The sequence below is a fragment of the Pleurodeles waltl genome, chromosome 6 (genome assembly GCF_031143425.1).
Source record: "Pleurodeles waltl isolate 20211129_DDA chromosome 6, aPleWal1.hap1.20221129, whole genome shotgun sequence".
Lineage (NCBI taxonomy): Eukaryota > Metazoa > Chordata > Amphibia > Caudata > Salamandridae > Pleurodeles > Pleurodeles waltl.
Genome location: NC_090445.1, coordinates 385,346,556 through 385,362,703, shown reverse-complemented (window position 1 = coordinate 385,362,703; position 16,148 = coordinate 385,346,556). Strand labels below are relative to the sequence as shown.

At 40.2% G+C, this 16,148-nt stretch overlaps 6 non-coding genes across 6 annotated transcripts; all 6 read left to right on the top strand.

Annotated features, from left to right (window-relative positions):
* Nucleotides 1–12: 12 nt before the first annotated feature.
* Nucleotides 13–107, top strand: TRNAI-UAU (transfer RNA isoleucine (anticodon UAU)). Its single transcript has 2 exons — nt 13–50; nt 72–107. It is a non-coding gene; the product is annotated as a tRNA-Ile (tRNA).
* A 2,309-nt stretch (nt 108–2,416) lies between these two features.
* On the top strand, nt 2,417–2,511 carry TRNAI-UAU (transfer RNA isoleucine (anticodon UAU)). The gene is made up of 2 exons: nt 2,417–2,454; nt 2,476–2,511. It is a non-coding gene; the product is annotated as a tRNA-Ile (tRNA).
* A 2,309-nt stretch (nt 2,512–4,820) lies between these two features.
* Nucleotides 4,821–4,915, top strand: TRNAI-UAU (transfer RNA isoleucine (anticodon UAU)). The gene is made up of 2 exons: nt 4,821–4,858; nt 4,880–4,915. It is a non-coding gene; the product is annotated as a tRNA-Ile (tRNA).
* A 2,309-nt stretch (nt 4,916–7,224) lies between these two features.
* TRNAI-UAU (transfer RNA isoleucine (anticodon UAU)) lies at nt 7,225–7,319 on the top strand. Its single transcript has 2 exons — nt 7,225–7,262; nt 7,284–7,319. It is a non-coding gene; the product is annotated as a tRNA-Ile (tRNA).
* A 2,309-nt stretch (nt 7,320–9,628) lies between these two features.
* TRNAI-UAU (transfer RNA isoleucine (anticodon UAU)) lies at nt 9,629–9,723 on the top strand. Its single transcript has 2 exons — nt 9,629–9,666; nt 9,688–9,723. It is a non-coding gene; the product is annotated as a tRNA-Ile (tRNA).
* A 4,712-nt stretch (nt 9,724–14,435) lies between these two features.
* On the top strand, nt 14,436–14,530 carry TRNAI-UAU (transfer RNA isoleucine (anticodon UAU)). The gene is made up of 2 exons: nt 14,436–14,473; nt 14,495–14,530. It is a non-coding gene; the product is annotated as a tRNA-Ile (tRNA).
* The last annotated feature ends 1,618 nt before the right edge of the window (nt 14,531–16,148 follow it).

Genomic DNA, 16,148 nt, shown 5'->3' with positions numbered 1-16,148 from the left:
GTGTATGTGTGAGCTCCAGTGGCGCAATCGGTTAGCGCGCGGTACTTATACAGCAGTACTTGCACTGAGCCATGCCGAGGTTGTGAGTTCGAGCCTCACCTGGAGCAACTGCATTATCTTTTTTAAATCATTTCAATGAAAGGAAAAATTAAACTCAGATTAAAGATGGCGCTTGCTAAAGATTATTTACTTCTATTCAGAATCTTCCTGTCTAACTCCTCCGGGTCCCTAGGATCACATAGCCTTCGGGACGATTCGTTTCACTGCATTATGATGTGCTGACTTGTGAACTATGCATTCACATCAGTGTATTCAAAAAGAAATTTGCTAAATAACAAGAATAATAAAAACAGTATAGTCGCATGAATAGCCATAAATTGAAGAGCTGCAAAAAATGTTGATCAACCAAATTGAATAAAATATAACTCATATAAATGGCAAAAGGATAGCATCATCACACAAAGGCCTTAGCCAAATATGCTATTCCTCTAAAGTAGATTGTACCTCTTGTGTGCTGTGATTGTTCCTCCAATACAAAATTCATTTTTAATTTGTCTGCAATTTTGAAAAATAATGCCTGCTAGAAGTCAACTTTTTAAAATGATTTCATTCATGACACGTATTTCTCTAACCTGTGATTGTGGTCCATGCTCAATTTCTCTTTTCCTCATCCCCATCCTGATTCTACTTCTTGAGACACCAGGTTCACTTCTTTATCCACCCCAACCAATCAAGGTCACCAAATCTATCAAACAAGTCTGCCTGCATTCACTTTCACTTTAAGTACAAGATAAGTTGTATCATTTGAACAGAGAGCATGAGAAAAGGATGTTTATGGTGAGTGGTGGCTGGGGTTTTGAGGATTCACCTCATTTTCCTGAGAGCCGAGGTATCTGGGAGCTATAGTGTTTTGAGAGGAAAGAAATTAAAATCTCCAAGGTGCCACTGCTCGAGCCCTATAACGCTCGTTATGTGGAAGCAGATTGAGCAGAAAGAGAGGTCAGATACTCGCTCAACCTTTCCAAGGGACGGTAAACATTGAGTTATTATCTGGTTTTGCCTAGCAGGGTGAGAACAGCGTTTGTCAGGCGTTTGTCAGGCAATCGGAAGGGGAGACGAATGAGTCGTAGTTCTCTGGTATTATTCAAGTCTTCTTGCTAAGATAAAAGCAGAAAAGGGAACGTTGACAATAAGCAAGCTTAAAACGAGGTGTGATTCCTAGGTGAAATAACTTGAAAAGAGTTAAGATTTAAAAGATAAACAGAAGATCCTGATGAGGATTGAACTCGTGTCCCCTGGTTCCAAAAAATCAGTGCTTTGCCACTGAGCTACAAAGCCGGAGGATTTCCATATCTCAGAGTGCCATATGTAGTCTTAAGGCAGAATGTGGCCAGCTGTGAGTTTCAGAGTATGAGTGGAAACCTATGTACTTATGAATGTCAACATATAGGCACACATTAAACTACATTCTTAAGGCACTTTTCGTGGAAGGTGGCAAAACTCTATATTCTTAGGAGAATATTAAAGAACTCACATTACTCAGGATATGGATATCAGTAGTTAGTATCTCTGCAATCTGAGACATTTACAGGAAACTACTCATCAGAAGGGATATGTCAGTGCAGGGCAGACATAAATAAATGGCTCTTCAAACAGCTGACACTTTAGTAGTAAGAGCTGCTTTCTATTCCTTCCAGATATCCAAACTAAGTAGAAGGCCATGCTTGAAGGAAAGACATTCTTCTGGGCTCTCCATGAAAGACTAACTTTCTAATAAACACAACACCCTCTATTTTATTTAATGTATTTGCTACAATGGATTAGCCAGATGGGATCATCTAACGATTTCTGGATGTGTCTCGAAAGGGAGCGTAATTATACTGGGAGCAGTGCTGACCTTCAAAAACCAACAAGATCGGACTTTGACGATGGTGGGATTTGTATCCACACATGCAGAGCACACTGTATGGGCAGTCCGCCACCTTAACCACTCACCCACTTCATCCACCCTGTAACAGGATTTAAAGCATTTGTACACACGAGGTACTCTGTTGACACTAGTCTGTAGCTAAAATGAAAACAGTTGAAGTAAGATATCCAACTACCCACCTTCCCCCAACTTGGGTCCAACATATCATTTTCTGGCTAAATTCCTCCTTTGTGCTTATGAGACATAACAATTAGATTCCCCTAGACTTTGTCGGAACTGACGAGATATAATTGAATGTGGTTTTCAAAAGACTGAATTTTATGTTACAGGACAATTATAGAATCTTTTCCGGTTCCACTGTAATTGTAGTAATCAGGGTAACATGTTTGCATGTGAGCTGATCTTGCATACGGTATGTTGATGACGATCCTGTCGTCTACTAAGTCACCTCTAGGTGGCGCAGTTGGACTCAGGGTGTATGTGTGAGCTCCAGTGGCGCAATCGGTTAGCGTGCAGTACTTATACAGCAGTACTTGCACTGAGCCATGCCGAGGTTGTGAGTTCGAGCCTCACCTGGAGCAACTGCATTATCTTTTTTAAATCATTTCAATGAAAGGAAAAATTAAACTCAGATTAAAGATGGCGCTTGCTAAAGATTATTTACTTCTATTCAGAATCTTCCTGTCTAACTCCTCCGGGTCCCTAGGATCACATCGCCTTCGGGACGATTCGTTTCACTGCATTATGATGTGCTGACTTGTGAACTATGCATTCACATCAGTGTATTCAAAAAGAAATTTGCTAAATAACAAGAATAATAAAAACAGTATAGTCGCATGAATAGCCATAAATTGAAGAGCTGCAAAAAATGTTGATCAACCAAATTGAATAAAATATAACTCATATAAATGGCAAAAGGATAGCATCATCACACAAAGGCCTTAGCCAAATATGCTATTCCTCTAAAGTAGATTGTACCTCTTGTGTGCTGTGATTGTTCCTCCAATTCAAAATTCATTTTTAATTTGTCTGCAATTTTGAAAAATAATGCCTGCTAGAAGTCAACTTTTTAAAATGATTTCATTCATGACACGTATTTCTCTAACCTGTGATTGTGGTCCATGCTCAATTTCTCTTTTCCTCATCCCCATCCTGATTCTACTTCTTGAGACACCAGGTTCACTTCTTTATCCACCCCAACCAATCAAGGTCACCAAATCTATCAAACAAGTCTGCCTGCATTCACTTTCACTTTAAGTACAAGATAAGTTGTATCATTTGAACAGAGAGCATGAGAAAAGGATGTTTATGGTGAGTGGTGGCTGGGGTTTTGAGGATTCACCTCATTTTCCTGAGAGCCGAGGTATCTGGGAGCTATAGTGTTTTGAGAGGAAAGAAATTAAAATCTCCAAGGTGCCACTGCTCGAGCCCTATAACGCTCGTTATGTGGAAGCAGATTGAGCAGAAAGAGAGGTCAGATACTCGCTCAACCTTTCCAAGGGACGGTAAACATTGAGTTATTATCTGGTTTTGCCTAGCAGGGTGAGAACAGCGTTTGTCAGGCGTTTGTCAGGCAATCGGAAGGGGAGACGAATGAGTCGTAGTTCTCTGGTATTATTCAAGTCTTCTTGCTAAGATAAAAGCAGAAAAGGGAACGTTGACAATAAGCAAGCTTAAAACGAGGTGTGATTCCTAGGTGAAATAACTTGAAAAGAGTTAAGATTTAAAAGATAAACAGAAGATCCTGATGAGGATTGAACTCGTGTCCCCTGGTTCCAAAAAATCAGTGCTTTGCCACTGAGCTACAAAGCCGGAGGATTTCCATATCTCAGAGTGCCATATGTAGTCTTAAGGCAGAATGTGGCCAGCTGTGAGTTTCAGAGTATGAGTGGAAGCCTATGTACTTATGAATGTCAACATATAGGCACACATTAAACTACATTCTTAAGGCACTTTTCGTGGAAGGTGGCAAAACTCTATATTCTTAGGAGAATATTAAAGAACTCACATTACTCAGGATATGGATATCAGTAGTTAGTATCTCTGCAATCTGAGACATTTACAGGAAACTACTCATCAGAAGGGATATGTCAGTGCAGGGCAGACATAAATAAATGGCTCTTCAAACAGCTGACACTTTAGTAGTAAGAGCTGCTTTCTATTCCTTCCAGATATCCAAACTAAGTAGAAGGCCATGCTTGAAGGAAAGACATTCTTCTGGGCTCTCCATGAAAGACTAACTTTCTAATAAACACAACACCCTCTATTTTATTTAATGTATTTGCTACAATGGATTAGCCAGATGGGATCATCTAACGATTTCTGGATGTGTCTCGAAAGGGAGCGTAATTATACTGGGAGCAGTGCTGACCTTCAAAAACCAACATGATCGGACTTTGACGATGGTGGGATTTGTATCCACACATGCAGAGCACACTGTATGGGCAGTCCGCCACCTTAACCACTCACCCACTTCATCCACCCTGTAACAGGATTTAAAGCATTTGTACACACGAGGTACTCTGTTGACACTAGTCTGTAGCTAAAATGAAAACAGTTGAAGTAAGATATCCAACTACCCACCTTCCCCCAACTTGGGTCCAACATATCATTTTCTGGCTAAATTCCTCCTTTGTGCTTATGAGACATAACAATTAGATTCCCCTAGACTTTGTCGGAACTGACGAGATATAATTGAATGTGGTTTTCAAAAGACTGAATTTTATGTTACAGGACAATTATAGAATCTTTTCCGGTTCCACTGTAATTGTAGTAATCAGGGTAACATGTTTGCATGTGAGCTGATCTTGCATACGGTATGTTGATGACGATCCTGTCGTCTACTAAGTCACCTCTAGGTGGCGCAGTTGGACTCAGGGTGTATGTGTGAGCTCCAGTGGCGCAATCGGTTAGCGTGCGGTACTTATACAGCAGTACTTGCACTGAGCCATGCCGAGGTTGTGAGTTCGAGCCTCACCTGGAGCAACTGCATTATCTTTTTTAAATCATTTCAATGAAAGGAAAAATTAAACTCAGATTAAAGATGGCGCTTGCTAAAGATTATTTACTTCTATTCAGAATCTTCCTGTCTAACTCCTCCGGGTCCCTAGGATCACATCGCCTTCGGGACGATTCGTTTCACTGCATTATGATGTGCTGACTTGTGAACTATGCATTCACATCAGTGTATTCAAAAAGAAATTTGCTAAATAACAAGAATAATAAAAACAGTATAGTCGCATGAATAGCCATAAATTGAAGAGCTGCAAAAAATGTTGATCAACCAAATTGAATAAAATATAACTCATATAAATGGCAAAAGGATAGCATCATCACACAAAGGCCTTAGCCAAATATGCTATTCCTCTAAAGTAGATTGTACCTCTTGTGTGCTGTGATTGTTCCTCCAATACAAAATTCATTTTTAATTTGTCTGCAATTTTGAAAAATAATGCCTGCTAGAAGTCAACTTTTTAAAATGATTTCATTCATGACACGTATTTCTCTAACCTGTGATTGTGGTCCATGCTCAATTTCTCTTTTCCTCATCCCCATCCTGATTCTACTTCTTGAGACACCAGGTTCACTTCTTTATCCACCCCAACCAATCAAGGTCACCAAATCTATCAAACAAGTCTGCCTGCATTCACTTTCACTTTAAGTACAAGATAAGTTGTATCATTTGAACAGAGAGCATGAGAAAAGGATGTTTATGGTGAGTGGTGGCTGGGGTTTTGAGGATTCACCTCATTTTCCTGAGAGCCGAGGTATCTGGGAGCTATAGTGTTTTGAGAGGAAAGAAATTAAAATCTCCAAGGTGCCACTGCTCGAGCCCTATAACGCTCGTTATGTGGAAGCAGATTGAGCAGAAAGAGAGGTCAGATACTCGCTCAACCTTTCCAAGGGACGGTAAACATTGAGTTATTATCTGGTTTTGCCTAGCAGGGTGAGAACAGCGTTTGTCAGGCGTTTGTCAGGCAATCGGAAGGGGAGACGAATGAGTCGTAGTTCTCTGGTATTATTCAAGTCTTCTTGCTAAGATAAAAGCAGAAAAGGGAACGTTGACAATAAGCAAGCTTAAAACGAGGTGTGATTCCTAGGTGAAATAACTTGAAAAGAGTTAAGATTTAAAAGATAAACAGAAGATCCTGATGAGGATTGAACTCGTGTCCCCTGGTTCCAAAAAATCAGTGCTTTGCCACTGAGCTACAAAGCCGGAGGATTTCCATATCTCAGAGTGCCATATGTAGTCTTAAGGCAGAATGTGGCCAGCTGTGAGTTTCAGAGTATGAGTGGAAACCTATGTACTTATGAATGTCAACATATAGGCACACATTAAACTACATTCTTAAGGCACTTTTCGTGGAAGGTGGCAAAACTCTATATTCTTAGGAGAATATTAAAGAACTCACATTACTCAGGATATGGATATCAGTAGTTAGTATCTCTGCAATCTGAGACATTTACAGGAAACTACTCATCAGAAGGGATATGTCAGTGCAGGGCAGACATAAATAAATGGCTCTTCAAACAGCTGACACTTTAGTAGTAAGAGCTGCTTTCTATTCCTTCCAGATATCCAAACTAAGTAGAAGGCCATGCTTGAAGGAAAGACATTCTTCTGGGCTCTCCATGAAAGACTAACTTTCTAATAAACACAACACCCTCTATTTTATTTAATGTATTTGCTACAATGGATTAGCCAGATGGGATCATCTAACGATTTCTGGATGTGTCTCGAAAGGGAGCGTAATTATACTGGGAGCAGTGCTGACCTTCAAAAACCAACATGATCGGACTTTGACGATGGTGGGATTTGTATCCACACATGCAGAGCACACTGTATGGGCAGTCCGCCACCTTAACCACTCACCCACTTCATCCACCCTGTAACAGGATTTAAAGCATTTGTACACACGAGGTACTCTGTTGACACTAGTCTGTAGCTAAAATGAAAACAGTTGAAGTAAGATATCCAACTACCCACCTTCCCCCAACTTGGGTCCAACATATCATTTTCTGGCTAAATTCCTCCTTTGTGCTTATGAGACATAACAATTAGATTCCCCTAGACTTTGTCGGAACTGACGAGATATAATTGAATGTGGTTTTCAAAAGACTGAATTTTATGTTACAGGACAATTATAGAATCTTTTCCGGTTCCACTGTAATTGTAGTAATCAGGGTAACATGTTTGCATGTGAGCTGATCTTGCATACGGTATGTTGATGACGATCCTGTCGTCTACTAAGTCACCTCTAGGTGGCGCAGTTGGACTCAGGGTGTATGTGTGAGCTCCAGTGGCGCAATCGGTTAGCGTGCGGTACTTATACAGCAGTACTTGCACTGAGCCATGCCGAGGTTGTGAGTTCGAGCCTCACCTGGAGCAACTGCATTACCTTTTTTAAATCATTTCAATGAAAGGAAAAATTAAACTCAGATTAAAGATGGCGCTTGCTAAAGATTATTTACTTCTATTCAGAATCTTCCTGTCTAACTCCTCCGGGTCCCTAGGATCACATCGCCTTCGGGACGATTCGTTTCACTGCATTATGATGTGCTGACTTGTGAACTATGCATTCACATCAGTGTATTCAAAAAGAAATTTGCTAAATAACAAGAATAATAAAAACAGTATAGTCGCATGAATAGCCATAAATTGAAGAGCTGCAAAAAATGTTGATCAACCAAATTGAATAAAATATAACTCATATAAATGGCAAAAGGATAGCATCATCACACAAAGGCCTTAGCCAAATATGCTATTCCTCTAAAGTAGATTGTACCTCTTGTGTGCTGTGATTGTTCCTCCAATACAAAATTCATTTTTAATTTGTCTGCAATTTTGAAAAATAATGCCTGCTAGAAGTCAACTTTTTAAAATGATTTCATTCATGACACGTATTTCTCTAACCTGTGATTGTGGTCCATGCTCAATTTCTCTTTTCCTCATCCCCATCCTGATTCTACTTCTTGAGACACCAGGTTCACTTCTTTATCCACCCCAACCAATCAAGGTCACCAAATCTATCAAACAAGTCTGCCTGCATTCACTTTCACTTTAAGTACAAGATAAGTTGTATCATTTGAACAGAGAGCATGAGAAAAGGATGTTTATGGTGAGTGGTGGCTGGGGTTTTGAGGATTCACCTCATTTTCCTGAGAGCCGAGGTATCTGGGAGCTATAGTGTTTTGAGAGGAAAGAAATTAAAATCTCCAAGGTGCCACTGCTCGAGCCCTATAACGCTCGTTATGTGGAAGCAGATTGAGCAGAAAGAGAGGTCAGATACTCGCTCAACCTTTCCAAGGGACGGTAAACATTGAGTTATTATCTGGTTTTGCCTAGCAGGGTGAGAACAGCGTTTGTCAGGCGTTTGTCAGGCAATCGGAAGGGGAGACGAATGAGTCGTAGTTCTCTGGTATTATTCAAGTCTTCTTGCTAAGATAAAAGCAGAAAAGGGAACGTTGACAATAAGCAAGCTTAAAACGAGGTGTGATTCCTAGGTGAAATAACTTGAAAAGAGTTAAGATTTAAAAGATAAACAGAAGATCCTGATGAGGATTGAACTCGTGTCCCCTGGTTCCAAAAAATCAGTGCTTTGCCACTGAGCTACAAAGCCGGAGGATTTCCATATCTCAGAGTGCCATATGTAGTCTTAAGGCAGAATGTGGCCAGCTGTGAGTTTCAGAGTATGAGTGGAAACCTATGTACTTATGAATGTCAACATATAGGCACACATTAAACTACATTCTTAAGGCACTTTTCGTGGAAGGTGGCAAAACTCTATATTCTTAGGAGAATATTAAAGAACTCACATTACTCAGGATATGGATATCAGTAGTTAGTATCTCTGCAATCTGAGACATTTACAGGAAACTACTCATCAGAAGGGATATGTCAGTGCAGGGCAGACATAAATAAATGGCTCTTCAAACAGCTGACACTTTAGTAGTAAGAGCTGCTTTCTATTCCTTCCAGATATCCAAACTAAGTAGAAGGCCATGCTTGAAGGAAAGACATTCTTCTGGGCTCTCCATGAAAGACTAACTTTCTAATAAACACAACACCCTCTATTTTATTTAATGTATTTGCTACAATGGATTAGCCAGATGGGATCATCTAACGATTTCTGGATGTGTCTCGAAAGGGAGCGTAATTATACTGGGAGCAGTGCTGACCTTCAAAAACCAACATGATCGGACTTTGACGATGGTGGGATTTGTATCCACACATGCAGAGCACACTGTATGGGCAGTCCGCCACCTTAACCACTCACCCACTTCATCCACCCTGTAACAGGATTTAAAGCATTTGTACACACGAGGTACTCTGTTGACACTAGTCTGTAGCTAAAATGAAAACAGTTGAAGTAAGATATCCAACTACCCACCTTCCCCCAACTTGGGTCCAACATATCATTTTCTGGCTAAATTCCTCCTTTGTGCTTATGAGACATAACAATTAGATTCCCCTAGACTTTGTCGGAACTGACGAGATATAATTGAATGTGGTTTTCAAAAGACTGAATTTTATGTTACAGGACAATTATAGAATCTTTTCCGGTTCCACTGTAATTGTAGTAATCAGGGTAACATGTTTGCATGTGAGCTGATCTTGCATACGGTATGTTGATGACGATCCTGTCGTCTACTAAGTCACCTCTAGGTGGCGCAGTTGGACTCATGGTGTATGTGTGAGCTCCAGTGGCGCAATCGGTTAGCGCGCGGTACTTATACAGCAGTACTTGCACTGAGCCATGCCGAGGTTGTGAGTTCGAGCCTCACCTGGAGCAACTGCATTATCTTTTTTAAATCATTTCAATGAAAGGAAAAATTAAACTCAGATTAAAGATGGCGCTTGCTAAAGATTATTTACTTCTATTCAGAATCTTCCTGTCTAACTCCTCCGGGTCCCTAGGATCACATCGCCTTCGGGACGATTCGTTTCACTGCATTATGATGTGCTGACTTGTGAACTATGCATTCACATCAGTGTATTCAAAAAGAAATTTGCTAAATAACAAGAATAATAAAAACAGTATAGTCGCATGAATAGCCATAAATTGAAGAGCTGCAAAAAATGTTGATCAACCAAATTGAATAAAATATAACTCATATAAATGGCAAAAGGATAGCATCATCACACAAAGGCCTTAGCCAAATATGCTATTCCTCTAAAGTAGATTGTACCTCTTGTGTGCTGTGATTGTTCCTCCAATACAAAATTCATTTTTAATTTGTCTGCAATTTTGAAAAATAATGCCTGCTAGAAGTCAACTTTTTAAAATGATTTCATTCATGACACGTATTTCTCTAACCTGTGATTGTGGTCCATGCTCAATTTCTCTTTTCCTCATCCCCATCCTGATTCTACTTCTTGAGACACCAGGTTCACTTCTTTATCCACCCCAACCAATCAAGGTCACCAAATCTATCAAACAAGTCTGCCTGCATTCACTTTCACTTTAAGTACAAGATAAGTTGTATCATTTGAACAGAGAGCATGAGAAAAGGAAGTTTATGGTGAGTGGTGGCTGGGGTTTTGAGGATTCACCTCATTTTCCTGAGAGCCGAGGTATCTGGGAGCTATAGTGTTTTGAGAGGAAAGAAATTAAAATCTCCAAGGTGCCACTGCTCGAGCCCTATAACGCTCGTTATGTGGAAGCAGATTGAGCAGAAAGAGAGGTCAGATACTCGCTCAACCTTTCCAAGGGACGGTAAACATTGAGTTATTATCTGGTTTTGCCTAGCAGGGTGAGAACAGCGTTTGTCAGGCGTTTGTCAGGCAATCGGAAGGGGAGACGAATGAGTCGTAGTTCTCTGGTATTATTCAAGTCTTCTTGCTAAGATAAAAGCAGAAAAGGGAACGTTGACAATAAGCAAGCTTAAAACGAGGTGTGGTTCCTAGGTGAAATAACTTGAAAAGAGTTAAGATTTAAAAGATAAACAGAAGATCCTGATGAGGATTGAACTCGTGTCCCCTGGTTCCAAAAAATCCGTGCTTTGCCACTGAGCTACAAAGCCGGAGGATTTCCATATCTCAGAGTGCCATATGTAGTCTTAAGGCAGAATGTGGCCAGCTGTGAGTTTCAGAGTATGAGTGGAAACCTATGTACTTATGAATGTCAACATATAGGCACACATTAAACTACATTCTTAAGGCACTTTTCGTGGAAGGTGGCAAAACTCTATATTCTTAGGAGAATATTAAAGTACTCACATTACTCAGGATATGGATATCAGTAGTTAGTATCTCTGCAATCTGAGACATTTACAGGAAACTACTCATCAGAAGGGATATGTCAGTGCAGGGCAGACATAAATAAATGGCTCTTCAAACAGCTGACACTTTAGTAGTAAGAGCTGCTTTCTATTCCTTCCAGATATCCAAACTAAGTAGAAGGCCATGCTTGAAGGAAAGACATTCTTCTGGGCTCTCCATGAAAGACTAACTTTCTAATAAACACAACACCCTCTATTTTATTTAATGTATTTGCTACAATGGATTAGCCAGATGGGATCATCTAACGATTTCTGGATGTGTCTCGAAAGAGAGCGTGATTATACTGGGAGCAGTGCTGACCTTCAAAAACCAACATGATCGGACTTTGACGATGGTGGGATTTGTATCCACACATGCAGAGCACACTGTATGGGCAGTCCGCCACCTTAACCACTCACCCACTTCATCCACCCTGTAACATGATTTAAAGCATTTGTACACACGAGGTACTCTGTTGACACTAGTCTGTAGCTAAAATGAAAACAGTTGAAGTAAGATATCCAACTACCCACCTTCCCCCAACTTGGGTCCAACATATCATTTTCTGGCTAAATTCCTCCTTTGTGCTTATGAGACATAACAATTAGGTTCCCCTAGACTTTGTCGGAACTGACGAGATATAATTGAATGTGGTTTTCAAAAGACTGAATTTTATGTTACAGGACAATTATAGAATCTTTTCCGGTTCCACTGTAATTGTAGTAATCAGGTTAACATGTTTGCATGTGAGCTGATCTTGCATACGGTATGTTGATGACGATCCTGTCGTCTATTAAGTCACCTCTAGGTCACGCAGTTGGACTCATGGTGTATGTGTGAGCTCCAGTGGCGCAATCGATTAGCGCGCGGTACTTATACAGCAATACTTGCACTGAGCCATGCTGAGGTTGTGAGTTCGAGCCTCACCTCGAGCAACTGCATTATCTTTTTTAAATCATTACACTGAAAGGAAAAATTAAACTCAGATTAAAGATGGCGCTTGCTAAAGATTATTCACTTCTATTCAGAATCTTCCTGTCTGACTCCTCCGGGTCCCTAGGATCACATCGCCTTCGGGACGATTCGTTTCACTGCATTATGATGTGCTGACTTGTGAACTATGCATTCACATCAGTGTATTCAAAAAGAAATTTGCTAAATAACAAGAATAATAAAAACAGTATAGTCGCATGAATAGCCATAAATTGAAGAGCTGCAAAAAATGTTGATCAACCAAATTGAATAAAATATAACTCATATAAATGGCAAAAGGATAGCATCATCACACAAAGGCCTTAGCCAAATATGCTATTCCTCTAAAGTAGATTGTACCTCTTGTGTGCTGTGATTGTTCCTCCAATACAAAATTAATTTTTAATTTGTCTGCAATTTTGAAAAATAATGCCTGCTAGAAGTCAACTTTTTTAAATGATTTCATTCATGACACGTATTTCTCTAACCTGTGATTGTGGTCCATGCTCAATTTCTCTTTTCCTCATCCCCATCCTGATTCTACTTCTTGAGACACCAGGTTCACTTCTTTATCCACTCCAACCAATCAAGGTCACCAAATCTATCAAACAAGTCTGCCTGCATTCACTTTCACTTTAAGTACAAGATAAGTCGTATCATTTGAACAGACAGCATGAGAAAAGGAAGTTTATGGTGAGTGGTGGCTGGGGTTTTGAGGATTCACCTCATTTTCCTGAGAGCCGAGGTATCTGGGAGCTATAGTGTTTTGAGAGGAAAGAAATTAAAATCTCCAAGGTGCCACTGCTCGAGCCCTATAACGCTCGTTATGTGGAAGCAGATTGAGCAGAAAGAGAGGTCAGATACTCGCTCAACCTTTCCAAGGGACGGTAAACATTGAGTTATTATCTGGTTTTGCCTAGCAGGGTGAGAACAGCGTTTGTCAGGCGTTTGTCAGGCAATGGAAGGGGAGACGAATGAGTCGTAGTTCTCTGGTATTATTCAAGTCTTCTTGCTAAGATAAAAGCAGAAAAGGGAACGTTGACAATAAGCAAGCTTAAAACGAGGTGTGATTCCTAGGTGAAATAACTTGAAAAGAGTTAAGATTTAAAAGATAAACAGAAGATCCTGATGAGGATTGAACTCGTGTCCCCTGGTTCCAAAAAATCCGTGCTTTGCCACTGAGCTACAAAGCCGGAGGATTTCCATATCTCAGAGTGCCATATGTAGTCTTAAGGCAGAATGTGGCCAGCTGTGAGTTTCAGAGTATGAGTGGAAACCTATGTACTTATGAATGTCAACATATAGGCACACATTAAACTACATTCTTAAGGCACTTTTCGTGGAAGGTGGCAAAACTCTATATTCTTAGGAGAATATTAAAGAACTCACATTACTCAGGATATGGATATCAGTAGTAAGTATCTCTGCAATCTGAGACATTTACAGGAAACTACTCATCAGAAGGGATATGTCAGTGCAGGGCAGACATAAATAAATGGCTCTTCAAACAGCTGACACTTTAGTAGTAAGAGCTGCTTTCTATTCCTTCCAGATATCCAAACTAAGTAGAAGGCCATGCTTGAAGGAAAGACATTCTTCTGGGCTCTCCATGAAAGACTAACTTTCTAATAAACACAACACCCTCTATTTTATTTAATGTATTTGCTACAATGGATTAGCCAGATGGGATCATCTAACGATTTCTGAATGTGTCTCGAAAGAGAGCGTGATTATACTGGGAGCAGTGCTGACCTTCAAAAACCAACATGATCGGACTTTGACGATGGTGGGATTTGTATCCACACATGCAGAGCACACTGTATGGGCAGTCCGCCACCTTAACCACTCACCCACTTCATCCACCCTGTAACAGGATTTAAAGCATTTGTACACACGAGGTACTCTGTTGACACTAGTCTGTAGCTAAAATGAAAACAGTTGAAGTAAGATATCCAACTACCCACCTTCCCCCAACTTGGGTCCAACATATCATTTTCTGGCTAAATTCCTCCTTTGTGCTTATGAGACATAACAATTAGATTCCCCTAGACTTTGTCGGAACTGACGAGATATAATTGAATGTGGTTTTCAAAAGACTGAATTTTATGTTACAGGACAATTATAGAATCTTTTCCGGTTCCACTGTAATTGTAGTAATCAGGGTAACATGTTTGCATGTGAGCTGATCTTGCATACGGTATGTTGATGACGATCCTGTCGTCTACTAAGTCACCTCTAGGTGGCGCAGTTGGACTCAGGGTGTATGTGTGAGCTCCAGTGGCGCAATCGGTTAGCGTGCGGTACTTATACAGCAGTACTTGCACTGAGCCATGCCGAGGTTGTGAGTTCGAGCCTCACCTGGAGCAACTGCATTACCTTTTTTAAATCATTTCAATGAAAGGAAAAATTAAACTCAGATTAAAGATGGCGCTTGCTAAAGATTATTTACTTCTATTCAGAATCTTCCTGTCTAACTCCTCCGGGTCCCTAGGATCACATCGCCTTCGGGACGATTCGTTTCACTGCATTATGATGTGCTGACTTGTGAACTATGCATTCACATCAGTGTATTCAAAAAGAAATTTGCTAAATAACAAGAATAATAAAAACAGTATAGTCGCATGAATAGCCATAAATTGAAGAGCTGCAAAAAATGTTGATCAACCAAATTGAATAAAATATAACTCATATAAATGGCAAAAGGATAGCATCATCACACAAAGGCCTTAGCCAAATATGCTATTCCTCTAAAGTAGATTGTACCTCTTGTGTGCTGTGATTGTTCCTCCAATACAAAATTCATTTTTAATTTGTCTGCAATTTTGAAAAATAATGCCTGCTAGAAGTCAACTTTTTAAAATGATTTCATTCATGACACGTATTTCTCTAACCTGTGATTGTGGTCCATGCTCAATTTCTCTTTTCCTCATCCCCATCCTGATTCTACTTCTTGAGACACCAGGTTCACTTCTTTATCCACCCCAACCAATCAAGGTCACCAAATCTATCAAACAAGTCTGCCTGCATTCACTTTCACTTTAAGTACAAGATAAGTTGTATCATTTGAACAGAGAGCATGAGAAAAGGATGTTTATGGTGAGTGGTGGCTGGGGTTTTGAGGATTCACCTCATTTTCCTGAGAGCCGAGGTATCTGGGAGCTATAGTGTTTTGAGAGGAAAGAAATTAAAATCTCCAAGGTGCCACTGCTCGAGCCCTATAACGCTCGTTATGTGGAAGCAGATTGAGCAGAAAGAGAGGTCAGATACTCGCTCAACCTTTCCAAGGGACGGTAAACATTGAGTTATTATCTGGTTTTGCCTAGCAGGGTGAGAACAGCGTTTGTCAGGCGTTTGTCAGGCAATCGGAAGGGGAGACGAATGAGTCGTAGTTCTCTGGTATTATTCAAGTCTTCTTGCTAAGATAAAAGCAGAAAAGGGAACGTTGACAATAAGCAAGCTTAAAACGAGGTGTGATTCCTAGGTGAAATAACTTGAAAAGAGTTAAGATTTAAAAGATAAACAGAAGATCCTGATGAGGATTGAACTCGTGTCCCCTGGTTCCAAAAAATCAGTGCTTTGCCACTGAGCTACAAAGCCGGAGGATTTCCATATCTCAGAGTGCCATATGTAGTCTTAAGGCAGAATGTGGCCAGCTGTGAGTTTCAGAGTATGAGTGGAAACCTATGTACTTATGAATGTCAACATATAGGCACACATTAAACTACATTCTTAAGGCACTTTTCGTGGAAGGTGGCAAAACTCTATATTCTTAGGAGAATATTAAAGAACTCACATTACTCAGGATATGGATATCAGTAGTTAGTATCTCTGCAATCTGAGACATTTACAGGAAACTACTCATCAGAAGGGATATGTCAGTGCAGGGCAGACATAAATAAATGGCTCTTCAAACAGCTGACACTTTAGTAGTAAGAGCTGCTTTCTATTCCTTCCAGATATCCAAACTAAGTAGAAGGCCATGCT